The 14,793-nt window shown below is 42.2% G+C and overlaps 1 protein-coding gene across 5 annotated transcripts in view; it reads right to left on the reverse strand.

Annotated features, from left to right (window-relative positions):
* DENND4A (DENN domain containing 4A) overlaps positions 1-10,609 on the reverse strand; it is a 49,135-nt gene extending 38,526 nt beyond the window's left edge. For 3 of the 5 annotated variants that reach the window (XM_082290503.1, XM_082290499.1, XM_082290500.1), the window contains exons 1-2: positions 9,980-10,139; positions 1,898-1,983 (exon numbers count right to left, since the gene is read on the reverse strand). The gene's annotated coding sequence lies outside the window, so the exon portion shown is untranslated. Of the gene's footprint in view, positions 1-1,897; positions 1,984-9,979; positions 10,140-10,518 lie in introns of those variants that run through there. The other 2 variants (XM_082290501.1, XM_082290502.1) reach the window with 1 other exon arrangement.
* Between the last annotated feature and the right edge of the window lie 4,184 nt (positions 10,610-14,793).

Genomic DNA, 14,793 nt, shown 5'->3' on the forward strand with positions numbered 1-14,793 from the left:
TTGTAATGTGGGAGGTCAGGAATGCTGCCTACATCATCGCACCATACTGCAAGTAAACTTTGAGGAGAAAAAAAAAACCCCAAACCAAACAAACATGAAAAACACTGCAGAAAAAGTCACACTGCACAAGAGGGTTGCTTGAAGCAGCTGGTTCCAGATGAAATTCAACAATTAAGAGTGCCACACTGAGAAGCTTCCATTGCCTCTCTACACTTCAGTAATCTGGGGACAAAAGGCTGCACTTTGAAGACAGTACCATGGGATCATAACCATAACCTCTTACAAAAGTCCCCGGAAATAAGTGCAATATATGGTCTTTGAGCCATCTCATGATAATTATTTTTATAGTGGTATTAATCATATGACAGCCATTAAATTGAACACCATAAAGATCAGAGAGAACCAAAATATCCTTGCAAATAGCAAAGTCACATGTAAAAAAATTAAACACACTTTGCAAATTATGACTACATAGATGAGAGGGCTTTTTGTAATTTCTAAAAATATGGGAACAGGGGAAACAATCAGATCATCTCTCAGATCCACAAACTATTAGCTTGATTGCTCTGCTGAAAGACAAAGGGTAACACAGTTTTACTGTTTATTCAATGTAATTTTCTAACATCCTAGTTTTTCATAAACATTTAGGAAATACTAATTAAAGATTTTTGCTGCTTGTCACCACTGTTATAATTTATTCAGTGTCCAAGCTTTTTTAAACAGATCACATTCCTCATTCAAATACTAGAAGAGGAAAGCACACATCAGCTTTTCTCCACCACATGACCAGAACTGATGTGGATGTGCCATATATTCCATCTGTGCAGCGGGAACAGGCACGATGCTTCCCAAAGTACAGTTTACTACAAATGCACTACAACATTTGCAAGGAAAAAAATACTGATCCAATTCCTACAACCTGCTCCAATTCCTACAACCTGCTCCTACCCACAGAATTTTGTAGAGGTAACTTTTAAGTGGCTCCAGACCAGAAGAACTGCTCCAGCCATGCCAGTTTCTTTCCAGGAGCCAACTTTCCCAGACAGCAGTAAGGACCATCTGACTCCATTAGAAGTTTCTGCCAGTCCACATCTGGCAGACAAATACAACAACTGCCTTGTAATCTTTTAATCTGCCCTGTTGTCATTCTCATTCCTTCCTGCATTTTTCTTTGAGAATATTAAATTGCTTATTAATTTGAGTTCCTTATTAGATCCATTTGCTGTCTAAACCAGGTGATATTTCACTTTGTTAGCATGCCCCAAAGATGTGTCATGTATAAACAAGGAACAAATATCTCCTACAGGGGGCTGGAAACCAGTGCAGGGCTCTGCAACCTTTTTTAAAGCAGTTCAAAGCTGGAGATTTATTTTTTTTAAATATTCATCATACAATAACATTCTAAGAAGTTATTTCCTTTGAAGGAACACAAAGAACAGATTAACAGAGACACAAATCAGAGGCTAATTATTAAATATTGTCAGTAAAGTTCTAACAGCCCCCAGCATCTCATATGTGCATTGCTACATTAGCCTGTTGAAGTAACCTCCCCACAGAGTGTCAGCTGGGCATACAAGAGCAAAGCAAAGTTAACTGGATAAGTCAGTCCTGCTACAGCTACTCAGAACCATTTCTCAGACATAACACCACACAAAACCCATGGGAGTTCAACAGTCTCAAGGCATGTGAGTAACTGCAGTTGCACAAGGAAAAAACTTCACCCCATCTCTGTACTGCCAAAATTGCATGGCAAAATTGTCAGATAAGCCTTTTCCCCCCTGTATTTTCTTCATAGCAAGCGAACAATCCTGGGAACAAAGCAGAAGCCCTCTAATTTCACAGGAATTCCCAAGGCAGAACACAAGCTTTTTGCCAACTCTACCAATGTGCTCCCTACCTTTTCATCAGGGCATTGCTTCTACACTTTGCTTCTCTTGCTGTCAGCCAGGCTTTAACATAGACTTCTTGTTAAAGTTTCATTCCCTATAGAAACAGTAAAAATAAGAATCAAACAATGTACACATTTGTTGAAACTTACTTTCTGCACACTTCACTGCACCGGTCACACGAAATGAACACTGTGGATTGCTGTAGGACTCCTTGCTAAGATAAGGTTACATATCACTTCACTAAAAAAATAAATTAAACCAGACTTTAAAGCTAAGAAACAAAATATCAAGTTTTATGCTGCATGGATATTTTAAGAATGCAAACAACGCCTAATGCTTTAAACCAAAATAAATCAAAGATGAGCCAGCCACTCAAATTACTTCAACTCTTCCATTATTTTCTGACAATCAATACTTTCTGTGTCCAATCCTAGGTGTTAGCCAGCTATCAAAGTGCTCTCTCAGCCCAAGAACCTTTCAAAGTCTACTTGAAACCATTTTTCTTTGCAAGATTCGGACATTTAAGCAGATCCTTCTTATTCCACAATCAGCAAAAAACACATACTCTTCCATTTGGCCACCTTACCCCAATTCCTCTTGCAGTGGGTGATACAGTCATCTTGCCCCTTACTGCCACAATACATAATTTTTCTTTAGATATGGTGAACACCAGCACGGCCACTTTTAAACATTGGTATCACTACAGACAGCTTGAGCTTGTGTTTTACACTGAGGCACTTGCAAGCCCAGGAGCCCATGCTACATCTGAGCATTTTGAAGCAGCAGTTTTGCACCACAGGACTGAGGACAGCGCCTCACTGGAGACACTCAGACTCTGGGCTCCCAGAACAACTCATTAGCATCAGCAAGGCTGTAGTCAAAAATGAACTCTGTTTAAAGGAAGCTTCTATTCCCCAAGACTGGGAAACACTCTCAGAAGATTACCATGAGAAGACTGCAGCAAACAAAGTGTAACATAAGAGAGGCTGGGAAGAAACACATCCCAGGAGGGGTGATGCAAACCATGAAATATTTGCTTCCATTCCTGAAGCGGAAAAATCTGGGGAATTAGATTATCAGAATTATATTTTTGGGATCACAAAGTTCAAGGTTCTGTTCATAACCCCAATGTACAAGACCATTTCTTCAAGATCACACAGGAGCAATCAGCACTGTTAGTTCATTACTCTGACAGCCCAGAGAGTGAATCCAGCCCTGGTGCAGGTCTCTCTAACCCACACAGCACCATGGACCCACACCAGTTACAGCCAGGTACTTTCCAGTATCTGACCTGGAACATTTTCATACAAGACTAAAAAGAGAGCATGCAGCAGTAGTACAAAGTAATTTTCTCCAACTATACAATCATTAATATCAAGTTTCCAAGAGTGCCAGAAATTATAAATTTTGGGATCACCTGCAGACCTCAAGTACAGCTGAAAAAAGTCCAAGAATTCCACAGCATTGACACATGACTAATCTCCCCATGGACACTACAAATAGATTCTTTTCTAGTCAACTCTCTGGAAAACCAATGAGGAGACTTAAATGAAAGAAAAAAGTATAGATTTAGGCATCACAAGGAACACAGCCAGCACTGCTGCCAATGTACTTGCAGCTGTATTTTGTATTACTTGCAGAACTTATTTGCAAATAGTTTTTGGTCCTCTAAGTAAAGGATCTACTTCTTCAAGAAACAAGATGCAGAGGACTTACATTAAAACCCAAATAGCATAACCTCATAGCATTTTTATTTTTAGTAGGACATCGCCTGTACTTTTTCTTCCCATTTCCTACTACAGTTACACAAATGACAGCAACAGTGAGAACAGGGCTAAAGTGATCAGTTGCATTATTTTTCAGACCCTACTGCACACATCTGCACTATTGTGTTAGACAACACAATAATTCACAGGAAGCCACCAGCCTCCACTAGGCTCCCTTTGACACGGCATCAATTTTTATTAAAAAAGAAAAAAAATCCACAAAAAACCTAGGAGAAAATCTAAGATTTTTCTGCCCTGCATCACAGGACTGGAAATGCTACCAAGTGTTTTGCAGGCCCATGCACAATCATCTGTACCAAGTCATGGTTTACATCTCTGATCCAAACAGCTGAGGAGATAATCAAGAGAGCTCAGAAAACTTGGCAACAAAGGATGTCTAAGAGGTGCTGGGAAACAGAAAAGTGCTGGATAAAAGAAGAGGGACAAAACAAAAGACCATGAATTTGGGAGAAGAAAATAGGAATGTAGCCAAGAACTGAGGGACAAGGAGACTTGTTCAGAAATGCCAAGAAAGAAAGAAAGATTAGGCCTAAATTCAAAGGCTAATCTAGATTCAGCAGGATGACTACAGTAAAGTGAGCAGGAACTGGTCATCTACAGCATCAAAGCTTAGAGGAGGAAGCACAGTAAGTGGCAGAGAGAAGGCAGGAAGGAATAGACTTCATTCACCCTGAGGGAGAATCAGGCATATCCCACATCTTCTACACATTTTCCCCTCACTCACCAAGTGTTCTATTTGTTTGTTTCTCAATACAACAAACAGTGCTGTTTGTAGTCTCAATAAAATCAAAGCATTTACTAAGAGGGTGTAACAAGGCACAGGCTCCTTCGGTGATCATTCCAGTTGTGCCACAGCAAAATCCCATGAAATTCAACCCTGCCTACAAAAAATTCAGGACAAGGATGTTCTAGTATCCCACAAGATTCACAACAGAGACAAATCTCAACAGGGCCAGTTTTAAAACTTCCACTTTTCTTTCTAGATTACAGTATTTATGGCCAAAAGGCACCACCAAAGAATGGAAAGGATTTCTGAAATACAACTGTGTTTGTAGGGAGGGATGCAGAAAACAAATTGTAGCAAATCAGGGGGACAAAAGCCAAAATAAGCACTATAAAAATATTACTTCATCCAAAGCACAGTTCAGCAGGGTGGCTCATTGCTCATCCATGTTTTTTGTACAACTATTTACTATACAACAACTTTTTAAAAGGCAAAGTCCCCCAAACAGAATGTTCTATTTTTCTTGGCACAGCAGATAAAGGCAAATGAAAATAGAAAATCTTCCAATATTGAGCTTCAAACCCAAAAGCTGTCACTGAAAATGTCAAAGTGCATCAACCAAGAGTGACAGAAGTGTTTTCACTCTGCCACATTGGGACACACATGCCAACCTCAGCTTTGCTTTGAAACCATTCTCTACCCAAATTAAATTTTGAATTCATGGTGTGATGGAAGGAAAGACAGGTGGGGACTGTTTCTAATGCATTTTGCTACATTTAAAAACACACTCTGAGACTTACAATGTTTTATACAATTTTTTTCCCTTTGACCAGAAAAATGTTTTGTAAGATGAGAAAACTGGACTCAACCACACTGCAAATTATAGACAGGGACAGCCATGCACAGACTGCATCTGCAGGGCTGTAACCACTGCCTGCAGATCATCTACACCCCACTGGAAAGGTTTAATGGAGGGATAACACTCACTTATACCTCCCTCATCCAGCAAATCTCTACATCCAGTTACCAAAATGTTCAGCATCTATTCCACAGAAAAATAAGTGTGCAAGTACCACTACCAGCTCAGCTACAAATATATTGATCAACTACCATGCACTGGTGGGACAGTATCCCAGCCAGCAAAGCAATAGACAACAACATTAGGGTCTCCTCCCAAAAATCACCGTAAATTAGCTGACGAGCAATGATATGCCAAGGTAACTACTGCTGATCCTGATCTTGGCAAGTTAGGAACTCTGAGAATAATTCCTTAGGCCCACAAGTTTCTTCTGAAGCTCAAGACAAAACCAAAACTCAAGAGTCCAGCCCACAAAGCCCTCCTCTGTGTTTGCATAAAGCCTGCGCACAAGGTGAGGGTTTTCTCTTGGGACATTTTTATTTACATACAGGGACTTATACATCACACTTACTGCCTGTTCACTTTCATTTCAGATGGCCACACTGAAATAATTTTATTAATTAGCATTAATGATTTTCCTGACCCAGATTTTTAAAAGTTCAGATTTACAGTAAGTATTAAACAGGGAGGATATAACTGGCTAACTTACCTCTAACACACTCCTTACTCTTCTCATCCTATTTTTAGACCATAGCTCCTCCTCCTTTCACTCCCTTCCCATTATTACTTAGTTCATTCTATTTCAGCCTCTACAGTAACCATTATCTAATATATCCATTAGATATATATACATTTTTCATCTATATATTAGATAATGCAATGTATCTTACATCTAATATATTGAAAAGGTAAAAATACACCATTTAAAATAGTTGGGCCAGCCAACACTTTCTGAAGTCTTTCATTTCCACTTCTCAATTTCCTCCTGGTACTGTTTCTGAGCTCTTTAGGGAACTACCAGTGACTAGTTCTGCATCACAGACTGCTACTGAAATGAGTGTTATAGATCAAACCTCTTGGCATCACTGCCCCACACAGCCTTCCCTGCATGGTTTAATTTTGACTCTGGAGTCTGTGGGAGCACTTAATAAGCATCAGCAGCCTATTTCCAGAGCAGGCACCCACCAAACTTTCAGACTAGGCATAGACTAAACCTGAACTGAAGGGCAGCAGAAAATATCCAAGGATTATTATGCCATATAGCAAAGAACTTCAATCACTTCAAATAATTTATTGGTCAGTACCAGTGTTAGAAACAGCTGATTTTTAACAATAGTTGAACAGTGGTGATGCATTCACAGCTTACACATCTTCATCCCCTACCTGCTGGCTATTCCTCAATTAAAATAAGGCACAGCTGGCTTTAACTCCACAGGATAGATGTAAGCTGCTCTTAGTATGGCAGAAAACTATACCATGATTTGTATCTGCAGTAGCAAATATTATTTACATTCAGAATTGATATATAAGTGCAGAGACCAAGGGCCTTTTCTGTGCTCTTGTCACCATCCAGTGAAGCTACAGCAGAAGGACAAGGGACAGGTAATCTCAGTCCCCCAAACCACACCTGCACCCTTGCACAAGGGCAAGCTCAACCTAAACTTTCTTCAAAGGTCCTACATTTTTACAGGTTTGCTTTTGGAGGGGGATTGCAACGTGGGGGATGGAATAGCTTGATTTGGATTTTGAGCTTTTTTTGTTTGGGTTTTTTATGAGTCAGTTTAACAAAAGTTTGAAATTTGAATACATCCCAGAGAAGCCTGATTAAAATACTGTAACAAGCAAGATAAACATACTGGAAATACACCAATCACCATAAATTGCATCATGCTTTCTTAAGGCACTTGTACAGGAATTATTTTGGTGTCTTTTTTTGGTTCTTTCATTATTAGCATTATTCAGTATTACAGTTCTTTCCAGGAAACTTCAGAAATATACCTCAGTTTTACAGCCACATGTGTATCAAAACCTTCACTACTGAAATGCTCTGTCAGATAGCAACATAGTTGGAAATCAACATACATTTGAACAACACTGCAAGGCTATACTCACTTCTTATTTAATCCAACATAAATTGGGCAACATTTGGCCTCCAAATTTCTGGTCATGCTAACACCATATTTAAATACTCAGGTCATAGAGGAAGAAAGGACAAGAAATGTCTTTCTGCAAGTCTTCATTTCAGGAGATAAATTTAAGATTGAGAAAGCTTTTGACTAAGTACCTCCTGTACTATTCCATTCCACAACCTGCCTGTGTTTGGCCAGGAAGCACAAATGTTTCTGCAGCCACTGTTATAGAAAGCACTTTAGGCTACTATGACTTGCAAAACTAACTGCAACTCATCTGCTAGGGAGCATGATGGAAATAAAAAAGGATGTTGAATATTTAAGTGATGCTGCAAATTTCTTTTTCCCCTATTAAAACCTCAAGGTCATCAAATCCCATTATCATTCAGCTTGGTCTAGGAATTGTCTTCCTCTCAGAAGAGTCACAAGACAGTTTTCTCCAGCTATCACACACTACAGCAGGAATTAACCTAGAAATTAGTAAACCCTCAATGCAAAATCTTGCAGATTAAAAACTGACAGACTGGCCTCTGGCAGTGGTGGTGCCCACAATTCTTTTTTGTCACACAGAAGAGTTATATTAGTTACAACCTCACTCCCTTAAGGGATCAGCTGGCTTTACTCTCCACCTTTCTACTTTCCCTTTCAAGCACATATTTTAAATAGAAGCAGGTTATTTACACTGTTTCTAAGGCTTGACCTGCATCAGCTCTGTTCACCTGAGCCCTATAGTGTGTGCCAGGCTATGTCAATATTTGTGCTTTTTCTAACTAATAATTAACTCTGGCTGTATTAACTAGACAACTGCTAATATTGCCATTAACACATATAGTAATTCCATTAAGCACCATACTGGTGTTAAGTCATATAGACCAAGCTGCTCACCAGAAACACAAACCTGCAACCACACGGCTACAAAAAATATGAATACTCAGCTCTATGAAAATCTCAAATACTGGGAAAACATTTCTAAGTAAGTCCCTGTTTAAAGAAAATAGTCCTGGTGCTTTTTGTCTTACTGCTTGCAGAAGCAGATCTTATATTTTATGCTACTTTCTAACAAATGCACTTTTTAGAAGAGGCCATTGGGTAAAGCCTGTACAAAGAAGCAGAAGCCACTCAAACCCGAGGAAAGTACTCATCCAGCTGGAGCCCAACATTTCCAGAAGTAAAACATGTACATCACAGAAGCTCTTAAGGCTGTAGAGAAGCCTAATCATTTCTGTTCTGTCTTGAAGGCTCCATGCAGTTTTCCCCTTCTTCAAAAGCTAACCACAGAAACTCTAATGCTCTATTTTTGATAATTAAACTATTTCAATGCCAAGTCATGATAGCACCTAAAAAAGAGCTCCCTTTACCAGAGTTACACTTTAATATTAGTTTTAAAAAAACTTATAGATTCCTCAATACTCTAAAGGCAAGATGAAGTTTCACCAGTACTCTAAATATATGACTTAAAAAAAAAAAAAGAGAAAAGCAAGGGACCCTTACAAAGTAAGACTTGCATGCTAGACACACAAACCAGAAATAATCCATTTACTCCCCCTCGACCTTCCTTGGCTAGACTAACTCAATTAGTTTCCCTAAACCACCAGACACTTGCCAAGATTAAATATTTGCGTGTAATCATTCAAAAAGTGAAATACTATGTACTGTAATGTAACGCTTTTTCGGAAACCTCCAGTTGAGCAACAGTTCCAGAAAAAATTGTGAAATGAAGTAAAAAGCTGTCCAGAACACCACACTTCCACTCAGTTAATTAAAAAAAAAAAAAAGATGTTTCAGGACTAGGCAGCAAGTCAAGACCCCGTTTTTAGCAAAGGAGAAGCGGCACATTTTTAAATGCAGCCTGTTTGAAATAACTTCAAAATAACAACCATCATTGGGAAGTTATTGAATACCATCATCCCCTGGCCAGCAACTTGTGCTACACGCAGACCTCATGACAGAGCGACGATAAAAATGCCAAGGCTAATTTTTACCACTGTGTCCAGCGCGCCACATTAATCCAGGTATAGGGTAAGCCAGGCCACCGAAGGGAAAGTCGGGACAGAAACGCGCACCGTGGGGCTGAGCACCACTGGGCAATTCCGGCTGACGCAGCGGTGCTGCGCGGAAAAACCGCACACGGATTTGGGGGACACGCTCACACACGCGGATCGGGGAAACGCGCACGCTCGGGGATTTGGGGAGCGCACACACACGCGAATTCGGGAACACGCACACACCCCGGCCCGCCGGCGTGCAGCCAGTACAACATGGCAGGTCGGCGGCGAGGGCTCGGCCAGCCCCGGGCCCCGCAGCCCGGGGAGCCCCTTGGGCCCGGCCGGGGCTGGCGGGAGCCTCGAGCCGACGAGCACAAGGAGAAAGGAGAAAGTTTTCCCCCCTCCCACCGCGGCCCAGCAGAAAGTTACCGCCGCCCCCGCACCGCCTCAGCCCCCGGCCCGCGAGCGCCGGCCTCCCCGCCCCCGCTGACAGTCCCGCGCCCCTTCCCCGCCGGCCCCGGAACGCGGCAGTACCCGACCCGCGGCATCGCCTTGGAGAACCCCCCGGTCCGCGCCCCGCAGCGGTGACAGCCCCGCCGCCCTCACCTCAAGCGGGAGCCGCACTCCCCGGGGCGAGGAGCGGGCAGTGAAGGGGGTTCGGGAGGCAGCGCACTCGGTGCCCGCGCCCTTATCTCATCCCAGCGGAGCCCAGCTCGCCCCCGCCGCCTCCCGCCGTGTGGGCGGCTCAAGCGGGATCCCCCCTCCCCTCCGCCGCCATCTTGGCTGTCACGGGGCGGGGGAGGTGGGCGGCGACCCGTGATCGCGGCGGGGCGGGCGCGCGGGACGGTGCCCGCCGGGTCCCGCTGCTCCTGAGGGGGAGGCGGCCGTGCCCCGCCGCCCATCGGGTCCGTTCGGAGCGTTCCCCTTCGCACCGCGGGTCCGCCGCTCCTGCCTTCCCCCTCACGGAACGCAGCTCCGAGCCGTGAAGGGGGGGAGCGGGGCGCCCTCAGTGAAAGCGCGTAAAACAGTGCACAGACCATGGGCTCGACTCTGCCTCCCCCCCACCTCAGCCTTTTAATCCAGACAGCATCTTTAATTTAAACAGAAATTAATCTCCGGCTCAAATAGGCCGGGATTTGGCTCACCTGCGGCGCCCGTCGCCTGGACCCGGAGGAAGTGCCGGCTGTCTGGAAAACAAGAGATGAGAAAATCGAGGGATTTTCTGCAGGCTTGATGTAACCCGCAGCAGGCTGTTGCATCAAAGACTAGAAAAAGAACCCGAGACAAAAATAATCTTTTAAGAGCGTGCAGCTAAGATTAGTGCAGCGTGTCAAGATGTTGCTGAGCGCAACAGAACGAGTCCTCTTGCCTGTACCGACACAGAAATAAATACTACTTTTCTGGCACCTTGTCTACTGCAACCCTGAGTCTCCAAATTTTATACCGAAGTACTGTTTAGGGATAGGCTCCAACCATACAATTTTGAGTTTGAATTCAGGCTTACCTCAGTTTTGGATGTTTGGCTGGAGGGTTTAGATGTGGCTTGTTATAAAAGCCATAAAATTCATATGAAGTTCTGAATTTGTAAATGCTGTGCATTTATAAAAACTGAACTGTAAATACTCAGATTATGTTCAAAGCTACTCTCTTGGTTTGCCTCATCCCTCTGAAAATCTGACCAAATAGGAGAATATAAAACCAAAAAAGTATAAAATAACACTGTTTGTCCCCACATGCCTTTATTATTTAGATTGCTTACAGCAGAAATGCTGCTCCTCGTGCCCTCATATAGGAAATGTGGTGGCTGACACAAGCTGGTGTCTACCTGGACAGGAGCACTCATATGCAAGCCTGGACATGCAGGCACAGCTCTGCACTGCCAGGGTTGATATTTGGAAGCTGAGTCTGTCTGGTTTTTTTTCTCAACAGGCAGCAAACCGAGTAAGGAATGTGTCAGGGAGTACAAGAATATTGCTCATTCCTTGTGTTTCCACCTGAAATGTATTTCTAGCCACACCCATAAAGAACGTGGTTCTCCCGACAGTACACAGTGGGGTAAGTGAGAGACCAAGAACCCAGAATCTCACTAGTCACTGCAGCAAGATGCTCTGTGTCCTGTAGCATGTCTTTAAATTATTTTGTGTGCTGGTAGAAACTTTTCTAAATCAATTTCCGATATATTTTAATCTTGGAAATGCTTTTCAAATAAATAGCAATAATGAAGTCCATCTTCTGGCTAGTGTTAGTAATTTTTGATATGCAAACTGTTCTGTGTTCTCTGCCCTTGCTCATTTTTCATGTAGGCATAAATTTCATGTAGGCTTCAGCGTTAACATCCAAGATTAATGGGTCTGTTCCTGTTTCTAAGAGTATTGTTACAGCTGCCTGTATACTGAGCAAAATCCCTGCACTGATGTATGAATAGCTCTCTTTGCAGGGTTTAAGTTCATAGCCATTAAAATATTCTAGACTATTTCTAAAAGAAACTCATTTTAGAGAAACAAATACTCTGGCATTTTTCATACTTTTCAGCTCTTTTATAAGTAAAACTTTGTGTAGATGTCTTTGTTTTGCTGTCAATTTGTTTCCCTCCACCATTTCTGTCCTTCTAGGACTATCTGCATTTAATTACATATTGTGTCAATGTCAACAAATTGCGGTCAGGGACAGGGATCTCTCTCTGCAAGGCTTGATGCAAACACCAAAGTAGTTTCTGCCCAATCCTGCCATCACAGCTAACAGTGCTTATCTCTGTCTTGTCTTTCTTGTTCCTACATCTCCCCCCCTTCCCACCCTGTTCCATCAAGCCTCTGCTGCTTTCTCTCCCTGACCTACCTGCTGCTCATGCTCTTGGCTGTGGCATACTTTCTTCCCCACCAGCACATTTAATTGCAATGTTCCATTTCATTATTAGCTTGTCACCACTTTTATCAAGTCACCTTTCCTAACAAATCTCGCCACGAAGCTTTCCTGCATAGCTTGTCATCAATTTTCCACTTTAAGACTCTTCTAAAGCCACGTGTGAAAGGGCCTATGAAAAATTGTGACTATAGTGCTGTATTTATTTGTGAATAAAGAGCAGCATCAGTGAATAGTGCTACTGTACAGTCAGAGACAGATTTACTGTGTGCCCAGCTCCTGCCAGGCTCATTGCACAGAGATGTGTCTATGTGTCAGTCAGACAAAGCCTTTCCCTTCCCAGGGATTTTTGGGATCTCTGAGCAAGGAGCTCTACTTGCACCTGAAGACCCCAGCCCAAGATCATTAAGTCACTGAAGTCTACTTATTAATTCCAGTTAGTGTTGGATCAGATTCTTGTTGTGCATAGTAAGCTAATTACACAAATTAACAATTGCATGTAGTGCAGTGGGCAGGCACCAAGCACGCTTAATGTGGGATTCTGCTGCCTCTCAAGTGCAGGGCGGAGCCCTGGCAGCCAGATTTAGCCTCCCCCGGAGTGCAGCCAGAGAGACACGCAGGCTTTCTATGGACCAGCAACCACAGAATAATTTTTTTCCATGTTACAACCCCAAATTTCTAGCTTGTGGCACTGAAGTAATTTTCAAAGTCTGGTTTAGCTTATTTTAAGTGCATTTTACACATGGGTGAACTCAAGCAAGGCAGAAGACAAGTGGCAGATGGTCAGTGACAGAGCCAGGAATAAAATGGAGAACTTTGCTGTCCCAGGACATGATTTTAAGAGACTTTGTCCCAGGATTGTGAGCTTTGACGATTTATAATTCATGGGGCTTCAGCAGTGCTTTAAAAAAAAAAAAAAAAAAGGCAGCTATCACTATTCCCAGTTTTTCCTGGCAGAGACTGGCTTCCATAGGCAAAACAATTTTAGTTCAGTTTCTTAAGTGTGCAGTTTGGGACTTAATCTGTTCGGTTTCTCACCAGTTTTATGCCTTTTGAACTCGCTTGGCTGTGCTGTGTGCGCTGCTCATCTACCTCTACGAGGGGAAGGATGAGCCTCCAAGAGAACCCAACAGAATACCTTTCAAATAGACCTATCTGTAACCTTGGTGAAAATAACTAGGAAGATAATGGATAATTATAAACTCCGTAACTGGCAAAACAAGACTCTGCATTTCAGAAGATGAATTGCCTTACCCTGTCCAGTAACCCACTTTACGGTGCAGTAATGGATCTGCATCCGGAGGGTTATGCAGTGAAATGGAGCCTTTGGCAAGCTGGAATCACACTGGAAACGAAGTAACGTCTTCATGGATTTTTTCGTATATGCATATTTGAAAATCTGGAACTTATCCCTTTTGACATAAAGAGACTGTCCCTGCTTGGAATGATTAAATTCTAGGAGAGATTTTGAAATAAATAAAGTATTTAAATATTATGGTGCAGCCGTACAACAGTGCAGTCAACTCTTCCTTTTACTGATTCAAATATAGTATTTCTGAAAAGCTTTTACACTCCAGGGAAACTACTGACTATAAATTATAAAAGGAAATAGAATAGCATATATATATTAAAAACAAAAAAAGAAAATATTTTTTAGCCCCTTCTCTAGGTAAAGTAATTAAAAGCAGCTAAAAATATGGGGAAATGAAGCAAATACGAGCCCTGATCCACAGGCCACTGAACTCAGCAGAAGCACTGGAGTCATGTGTGTCCTGAATTACAATTCACAAATGCAAATAAAGAATGTTACTGTATATGTGTAAGGATAAAGTCTAATTGTCTAATTGCAGTATCTAGGCATTCCACTTGGATAAAATGAGCAGATTTTTTCTCCAGCAGGTAGAGTTTCTCGGCAAGCATGTATTGCCAATATTTATGGGAGAGTTTCTGGTCCCAAAAGCACAGAAATGCTGGGAAACAAAAAGGAAAGAGAATGTACCCAAGGAGGAGATCCAGCTGCTTCCAAGTCATTTTTATAAATAAAAATCTGGTGCAAACTTATTACAATTTCCCTTTCCAGTGCTGATTTGCTTCCTCAAGATTTCAGAGTGTGCATCTAAGGACTTAGGCTGCGCATCGTAAAGTTTCCCTCAGCAACTGCTAAAATTATTCACAAGGCACTGCAGCATGGCAGCAGCTATCAGCTTTCGAATGGTAAGAGACTCAGGGGATGGCCTTTGGTGTTAGGGAGAAAGAAAACAGTTAAGTTGTGCTTGGCTGTGTTGCTGCGGGTTGGTGTGTCAAGCAATGATGCCATCCATACCTCTTCTGTCATTAGTCAGCAATCAGCGTGTACAGTTTGGACAAATATTTGCAGCTCATTTTGTGAGCATGGGACAGCAGAAGTGTTGCTTGAGGATGGCCCAAATCCTAATGCATCTACCAAAGCCAGCTGGCTGTCTGTGCCAACACTAACCTGGTTTAAGTATTGCTGTCATCAGTAAAGCCAGATAACAAAAGCTTCTCTTTGTGGAGTAATATCAGGAAGGAAATTGTGCATG

The sequence above is a fragment of the Coloeus monedula genome (assembly GCF_965178545.1).
Source record: "Coloeus monedula genome assembly, chromosome: 14".
Classification (NCBI taxonomy): domain Eukaryota; kingdom Metazoa; phylum Chordata; class Aves; order Passeriformes; family Corvidae; genus Coloeus; species Coloeus monedula.